At 49.4% G+C, this 8,421-nt stretch overlaps 1 protein-coding gene across 4 annotated transcripts in view; it reads right to left on the minus strand.

Moving 5' to 3' along the window:
- TESC (tescalcin) overlaps positions 1–4,522 on the minus strand; it is a 41,001-nt gene extending 36,479 nt beyond the window's left edge. For 2 of the 4 annotated variants that reach the window (XM_088659826.1, XM_088659823.1), the window contains exon 1: positions 3,519–4,522. The gene's annotated coding sequence lies outside the window, so the exon portion shown is untranslated. The remainder of the gene's footprint in view (positions 1–3,518) is intronic. The other 2 variants (XM_088659825.1, XM_035098563.3) reach the window with 2 other exon arrangements.
- Positions 4,523–8,421: the final 3,899 nt, after the last annotated feature.

Raw genomic sequence — 8,421 nt, forward strand, 5'->3', positions numbered from 1 at the left:
CCCAGTATCCTTGCAGGCCACGGGGGGTGGCCCCCCAGGACTAGCAAACCTCTGAGCTCCTTCCCCATCCCAGATATATAGGGTGGGAATTGGCAAGGCTTCGGGGGGACCTGGAGGAGGGAAAGCAGGGCCCAAAGGGTTTTTTCAGGGGGGTGGCTAGCCGTAAATGGATGGGAGTGGTGTTTTCAGAGCAGGGCCGTCTTAAGCATACCTGGCGCCGTGGTGTGACGGATCCCTCTGGTGCCCCCACCCGCCCCGTTTCCTGGCGCGGCGAGCGCAGCTCACTGCACGGCTGCCGCCTGGAGGGCCGGTGCCCTGCGCAACCCAGCCTGGGCATAGGGCCAGCCCTGGGCCAGGGGGTGCTGCCCACCTCCTGTTGTGACGCCCCTGCGCGCGGCAGAGGCGGCCCCAGGCCCGCACGCCTCCGGAAAGCAGCCTGCAGCCGCTGAACAGCTGAGAGGCGGGCCTGGGGCGGCCTCCGCCGTGCCTCTCAGTGAGCGCAGTGGCGCCCCTGGTGGCCTGGCGCCCTGGCGCTCCGCGCCACCGGACCCGGGCCTAGAGACGGCCCTGCTTCAGAGCAGGGGGATTTCGTGTGAGAGAGTTTAGGGGGTTCATTTAGAGGCTGCAGCCGCCGCCGCCGAGGCGCTGGCCCCGCTGGCCCTGTAGCCCCGCCCACATTCCCACTTCGTGGCCCCCTCCCCTCCCGTGCCTTGGCCCCGCCCCTGAACAACCATGGCTTGCCCCCCCTAATTCTGATCCTGGGTACGCCCCTGTCGGCAAACCCTAGGCTCTGTGGTTTAACCCATAGCGCCACCCGCCTCCTGTTTTACAGGCACGGTAAAGCTGGTAACCCATTCTAGGGAGCAATCGATTTCTGAGAAATCGTTTTGCTGAAGGGACTCAAAAGCAAAGTTCTCATTTAAAACTGCAATGCCATTTTATGACGGACCCTAATCATTGTGCCTTTACTAGTGACACTGTTCAGTGCCTATGGAGAGCTTTTTAATTAAAGTACACTTGGATTTTTGATGCAGCTAAGCTTTAACTGGAAATAAGTTGCCTCAGGAACTCTGAGTCCTTGCTGCAGATTCTCAGTGGTGCTGCCACTCAGATAAAACCCCTCCTGGGTCATGTTGCCTTGCTCCCATGTTCACTGAGGGAGTTGGTTGCAGAAACCCTGGCTGTTTAAAATGATATGATACTGCTTTGAGTGCATAGTGCAGAGAGGGGCTGTGGTGTGGGAGGAAAGGGTTCATCCCCCCCCCTTCCTGCAGGCTATTTTCAAAGATGTAACACGGAACAGCATTTAGCATAAGAAGAGTTTGGCCTTTACAGACTACAAAAATATTCCTTTGAATTTTTAATTTTTTTTAAAGAAAAAAGATGTCAGAAGAAGGAGCTATTTATGGAAACAACTCAAAGCACAAGTCCTATTAAAAGTATGCTAGAAATACAAAGAAAGGTTTCAAAAATGGCTCTCAGTGGTGCGCTGTTAGGCACTGCGTGGAGATTGTGCGGTGCAGTGGTTAGAGCACTGGACTGGGAGGCCAGGGTTCTAATCCTCACTCAGCCACGAAGCCCACTGGATTATTCTAGGCCAGTCACTGCCTCTCATCCTCTCTCGCAGGGTAGTTGTGGGGACTGAACGAGGGGTTGGGGGGAAGCCATGCCCACCACCTTGAACAACTTGGAGGAAAAAGGTAGGATTTGAATGCAATCAAATAAATAAATGGCATTTTATTGCTCGCGTGTACACATTTGCTCACAGGTGTGTTAAGGAGAAGAAACTTCACAAACAACCCCCTTCATTGCTTTAACACAAACTAAGGCCCGGGGGCCAGATCTGGCCCAATCGCCTTCTATATCTGGCCCGCAGACGGTCCGGGAATCAGCGTATTTTTACATGAGTAGAATATGTCCTTTTATTTAAAATGCATCTCTGGGTTATTTGTGGAGCATAGGAATTCATTCATCCCCCCCCCCAAAAAATATAGTCTGGCCCCCCACAAGGTCTGAGGGACAGTGGGGCAGCCCCCTACTGAAAAAGTTTGCTGACCCCTGCTTTAACATCTACAGACCTTCAGGGAGGGATCCTTTGACTTCCTAGCCCACATCCTCAACCCACCTGGTTTGAAGATATAAACGTATAACAAAAGCAATTAAAAAACCATATAAAGAGATTACTGTGAATCTCAGGACCCCACCCCATCCTACTTCACAGGGTAAAAGGTAAAGGGAAAGGAACCCTTGACCGTTAGCTCCAGTCGCGGACGACTCTGGGGTTGTGGCGCTCATCTCGCTTTATTGCCCGAGGGAGACGGCGTACAGCTTTCGGGTCATGTGGCCATGACTAAGCCGTTTCTGGTGAACCAGAGCAGCGCACGGAAACGGCGTTTACCTTCCCACCAGATTTATCTACTTGCACTTTGACATGCTTTCGAACTGCTAGGTTGGCAGGAGCTGGGACGGAGCAACAGGAGCTCACCCCGTCGCGGGGATTCGAACCGCCGACCTTCTGATCGGCAAGCCCTAGGCTCTGTGGTTTAGACCATAGCGCCACCCGTGTCCCTACACCTCACAGGGTAGTTGTGGGGATTAAATGAGGCCACCTTTAAATGAGGTAGTTGTCAGGATTAAATGAGCCATGCCCGCCACCTTGAGCAACTTGGAGGGAAAAGGTAGTATTTGAATGCAATCAAATAAATAATTGGCATTTTATTGCTCGAGTGCATGCATTTGCACACAGGTGTGTTAAGGAGAAGAAACTTCACAAACAAACCTCTTCATCGCTTTAACATCCACAGACCTTTGGGGAGGGATCCTTTGACTCCCTAGCCCACATTCTAAACCCACCTGGTGGTGGTGATGTTTCATTGATTACTAGCTCATGAGATGACTCCTTGCCCCCAAGATGTACAATGACTCTAGGTCCATAGACACAAGCTATGTCACTGCTCCTTGGTCCAGATCTCTTGGCTTCTTCAACTGGTTTCCCTCCAGAGGAACCCTCAAGGACAGGCATCCCCAAACTTCGGCCCTCCAGATGTTTTGGCCTACAACTCCCATGATCCCTAGCTAACAGGACCAGTGGTCGGGGAAGATGGGAATTGTAGTCCAAAACATCTGGAGGGCCAAAGTTTGGGGATGCCTGCTCAAGGAGATCCTCAGCACCTGGTACTGGGTCAAGTGTAGACATCAAAAAGGCAGGGGTGAGGAACCGATAGACCTCTGCATGTTTCTGGACTACAACTCCCATCACCCCTGGCCTTTGAGCTCTGCTGGCTGGGGCTGATGGGAGTTGGAGCCCAAGCACATTTGGAGGATCAACAGGTTCCCACCCCTTGTCTAACTGTTGCTGTATGAGGAACAGGGAAGGGTGCTATCCGGAGCTGGCAGAGCTGTGGTAGAGTCCCAGATACCGCAGAGGAACCCATGAATGCGAACAACAGAGATTTGGAGTATGCAAGCGTAGAGAGAGATTTAGGAAATTGGAAAGGTAGGGATCAAATAATACTTACCTGTCCTGAAAAGGTGAGACAGAGTTGGCTCTCCGAGTTCCACAGCAACCTGAAGGTGCAGGGTTGTGACTGTATGCTGGGGTTCTAGCAGATGTTAGGCATAAGATCTTTGGTGGCTAGTGTCCTTGGGTATCCATGATGGGTGAGCGTTCAGGGAAAGGCTCAGGTTATGATGGGGGTGTCTGAAAGCAGGTTGTTCTACTCACCAGCTTTTTTTGTAGTAGATAATTTTTGTTTGACTTTAAGAAGATATAAACATATAACAAAAGCAATTAAAAAACCATATAGAGAGATTACTCTGAATCTCAGGACCCCACCCCATCCCCTCCATGGGTCCTAATGACAATGTTTACAACCGCATATCAGTTTGTTATCCAAATTTTAAGGTAAAGGGACCCCTAACTATTAGGTCCAGTCGTGACCGACTCTGGGGTTGCGCGCTCGTCTCGCATTATTGGCCGAGGGAGCCGGCGTACAGCTTCCAGGTCATGTGGCCAGCATGACAAAGCCGCTTCTGGCGAACCAGAGCAGCACACGGAAACGCCGTTTACCTTCCCGCTGTAGCGGTACCTATTTATCTACAGTACTTGCACTTTGATGTGCTTTCGAACTGCTAGGTTGGCAGGAGCTGGGACCAAGCAACAGGAGCTCACCCCATCGCGGGGATTTGAACCGCCGACCTTCTGATCGGCAAGCCCTAGGCTCAGTGGTTTAACCCACAGCGCCACCTGGGTTTTATATCCATTTAAATTGTCCATATTTTTGGTTACTTTACAAGTGTGGTTAAATTAAAATCCTGCTAATATTTTCATCTGCTTACAATGGTCTCCTAAATACATTATACATTTTTCTCCCATTCTTTTTTGAAGTTCTTGTCCTCTTGGTTTCTGAGCTTCCCAGTTAATTTTGCCATTTCAGCATAGTCCATCAACTTGGTTTGCCATTCCTCCTTGGTCGGAATGGTTTCTTCCTTCCATCTCTACTCACCAGCTCTTAGGACCCTCCTAACGTGATGAAAAAGAAAACAGGAAAAGCTTTGCTTGTGAAAGCGATACACTTCCCTAATAGGGGTCCTGACTCAACACCAGAAAAATACCATACTGTACTTTTCTGTGTAGAAGACTAGGGTTTGTTTGTTTTTAAACTGCAAAATAAGTTTAGAAATGGGGGCGTCTTATACATGGGGGCAATCCTCCCCCCCCCCATTTTCTTAAATCGGAGTCCCCCAAAGTAGGGGGGTGTCTTATACACGGGGGCGTCTTATAGACGGAAAAATACGGTGCATGGATGGGAGGCGAGGAGACGAGAGAGGAGGGAGGGAGGGCTGCTCCTACCAACTGTCTGGGGCTGATGGGAGTTGTAGTCCCAAGCCTCTGGAGGGCACCGGAAGAATACCAAGTGTTGAGTTGTGGGAAAGACGGATGAAGACACATCTCTGAAAACAACCAGCTCTTTATTTCAGCTCTGAGTCCTGGACTGCACAATAGCGTAGCTGGCTGGCTTATATAATACTCAGTAACTTGCAACAGTAACAAACATCCCCTAGATACCCAATACGTGAACAGCAGTCTCAATCCTTCATTTGCATGTTGTGGACCTGAGTGAGAACTGCAGCCACGGTGGCCAGAATGAGTACTGCAGTCAAACTTAATACATAATACATAACACCAAGGATTTGGTGCTGTTCAAATCACATGCTCTGAATGTTCCAGCAAAGGCTTCCAGGAAGACTCTAATGCACATTCGGTCTGCTGAGCAACTTTCCCCTCTCTCTGGCCATCAACCCATCAACCAACAGTGCTGCTATTTGAACAGAGGCCAGGTTTGCCTGTGGCAAGAGCAAGGGACTGCAGCATCGATGCAGTCCTTGCATGACAGTTAAGGAAGAAGGGGAGAAAGGGAGAGCAAAGGTTGCATAATGGAAGCATTCCTGATTCGATGGGATGCAGCTACAGGATAGGGTTACACATTCTTAACTTTGCCAGCACGAAAGAAAGCAAAATAAAATAATAGTTGTTCTGCCGTGTGGTTCCCCAGTGTAAACAAGAACCCTGGAAGCTGCCGTGTAGGGGGACTAGGCTAAATGTTCCCCTGGGTATATGGAGAATGTGGAGAATGACCTGCCCTCTCGACTGCATAAATAGACACAAACACCCTCCTTGATTTCAGAATGCTGCAAAGCACAGGCTGCTAAAGAGATTTCTCCAAAGGGGAGATGGAGAACAGCTTTCCGGGACTGTCCAGTTAAAGATCAGCCCTAAGTTGAAAGTTGAAAGTCTGGGGCAAAGCCAAATATCTCTCTCTTTCTCACTGCTACGCTAAATCACTCCCTCTAATAGCAAACACAAGTGATGAGTGCCAACAGAACTCGAGCCAACAAGGGGGCTGCTTATGAGGATAGACGTGACTGGTGTCTTCACAGAACGCTTGCCCAGAGCAGTCCAAGGAAGGTTGAGGATGCTTGGCAGCCACAGAATGATGACCTGTTGGAAAAGAAAAATCGAAAACAAGGGGGAAGATAGTGGAATGCTCTGCTCATGGCTAACTCTGTGCCCACTGTGAATAAAATATTGAGGGTGGGGGCAGGATAAGCCCTGTCCACAAGATGCGGCAAATGCACACCATTTGAATGGCAATGCCCATCAACTTTGGGTGGGGTGGTCCCCTCAAATATTTTATTGGGGAATTGGCTCCTATGGGTGCCACATAGCCAGTCCAGTGTGCTGTGATCTGGCCAGCTGGTGCAGTCTCAGTGAAAGATGCCATCCTATTACTAGAGATGAAGCAAGATTCTCAGTCCAGTCATTTTTTGGTATGTCCTTCTCATCAGGCAGAAAAATGTTGCGGCCAAGGCCTATGGGTGGCTATCTGTCTGGGATTATTGTAAGGAAGCAATCATTTAGCATGGCATCTTCACTGTACTTTTTAAAAAATCAAGCAAGCTTACCTAGACATAGAGAAGTGACATGTGTTTTATCTCTTTTAAGCTGCTGTTGATGTTCATCAACCTTTGAGTATTTTTTAAAACGCATTTTTAAAAAACTGTTTCCAATCAATAATTTTAATGCGTTTGTGTTTGCACACACACACACACACACACACACACACACACACACACACACACACACATATATGCAAACAGTTTAGAGGTTTGCCTATAATCAAGCAGTATATAAATTTTGTTAGTAAGATAAATAAATTCTGTTAAGCAGGAGGTTGAACTAGATAGACGGCCTCCCAGGTCCCTTACAACCCTAGGGAACTCTAACCAAATGGGACCAGTTCCACAACACTTTTCATTCTTTCCAAAACTAATGCACACCCACAGTTGGACACAGTAACACGTCTGAATACCAGTTGCCGAAAACCACAGGAAGAGAGAGTGCTGCTGAGCTCAGGTCCAAGTTACGAGCGTCCTACAGACACCCCACGATGGGGTGAGCTTCCATTGCTTGGTCCCAGCTCCTGCCAACCTAGCAGTTCAAAAGCACATCAAAGTGCAAGTAGATAAATAGGTACCGCTACAGCGTGTGCTGCTCTGGTTCGCCAGAAGCGGCTTTGTCATGCTGGCCACATGACCTGGAAGCTATACGCTGGCTCCCTCGGCCAATAATGCGAGATGAGCGCCGCAACCCCAGAGCCGGTCACGACTGGACCTAATGGTCAGGGGTCCCTTTACCTTTACAGACATCTAAATTGGCCACTGTGAGAACAGGATGTTGGACTAGATGGGGCATTGGCCTGATCCAGCAGGTTCTTATGCTCTTACTCTGAGCTGTTTGGAGGAAAGAACAGAAACGAGGAATAAACTAATATGAAATTTGGGAAGAGCAGATAGGAGACGGATCAAATGGCTTCAGGAGCCAGACCGGGAGCGCAGACAAGAGGCTGGCCTCGCTAACCTAATCAATGGCGCAATGATGCACGGCATAAAACCGGGGGCTCAGAGGGCTGTAAGATCCAATGACTGGCATACTTTGCGGTCTGTTACAATGTTTTCCTATAGTTCTGCATGCATATCATCTCTCACACCCGGCCTTAAACACAGCATCTTCTAAAGGCTGCTTTGCTCACGTGGCACCATCCTCTTGACTAGCAAGGAGAAATTAATTATGCTGTCAAAACACGGAAATCTGCCTACTAAGGCACTCTTGCCTATATCTGGTTCCAAACACCATCATAACAAGACAGGTTTCCTGGAAGATACAAGGCAGCGTGTCTGAGGAATCTGCCTTCCACGTCAGTTTGTCGTGGGGTGTTTTGACAGGGGAGCAGTGTGAAATTACGCTTGTCTGCCTGTCAGGGCAGGCAAGGAGCTGTCAGTTTCTGTATCATCTGCAGGGTGCAGGCACCCTCCCTTCCACTGAATTCCTTATCTTATTGCTCCACACACTTGTGGCATGCTGACTTCCACATGCTGCTGGGCAGAGCATCCCCCTTTGTTGCCAAGCACGAGGGCAAAATTCTACACGTATGAGGAGAGGGAAGCCCCCCCCCCCTGCAACAATCCCACTGGCGCCAAACCACAGTCCTGCCAGGCTATTTGTAGCAGAAACAGACAAAGAAAACAGCAAGTACTTATTCTCCCTGCTTCAAAGTTTGGGGTCAGACTTGGACCTGGGAGACTGGAGTTCTATTCCCTATCAGGGGTGGCCAACTCCCAAGAGACTGAGATCTACTCACTGGTGGTGATCTACCCCCTTTTTGGGGGTTCAGGTCACAGTTGTTGAGCTTCTTTCAGAGAGGAGGAAAGCCACATTTTTAGGAGGTGCAGGGCAAAAATGTTGAGCTTTTTTAGGGGAGCCAAAGTTGTTGAGCCTCTTTGGGGGGACACAGTGATCTGCCAGTGATCTACCACAGACGTCCAGTGATCTACCGGTAGATCACGATCTATCTGCTGGAC

This window comes from Zootoca vivipara, chromosome 16 (assembly GCF_965207765.1).
Source record: "Zootoca vivipara chromosome 16, rZooViv2.hap1.1, whole genome shotgun sequence".
Lineage (NCBI taxonomy): Eukaryota > Metazoa > Chordata > Lepidosauria > Squamata > Lacertidae > Zootoca > Zootoca vivipara.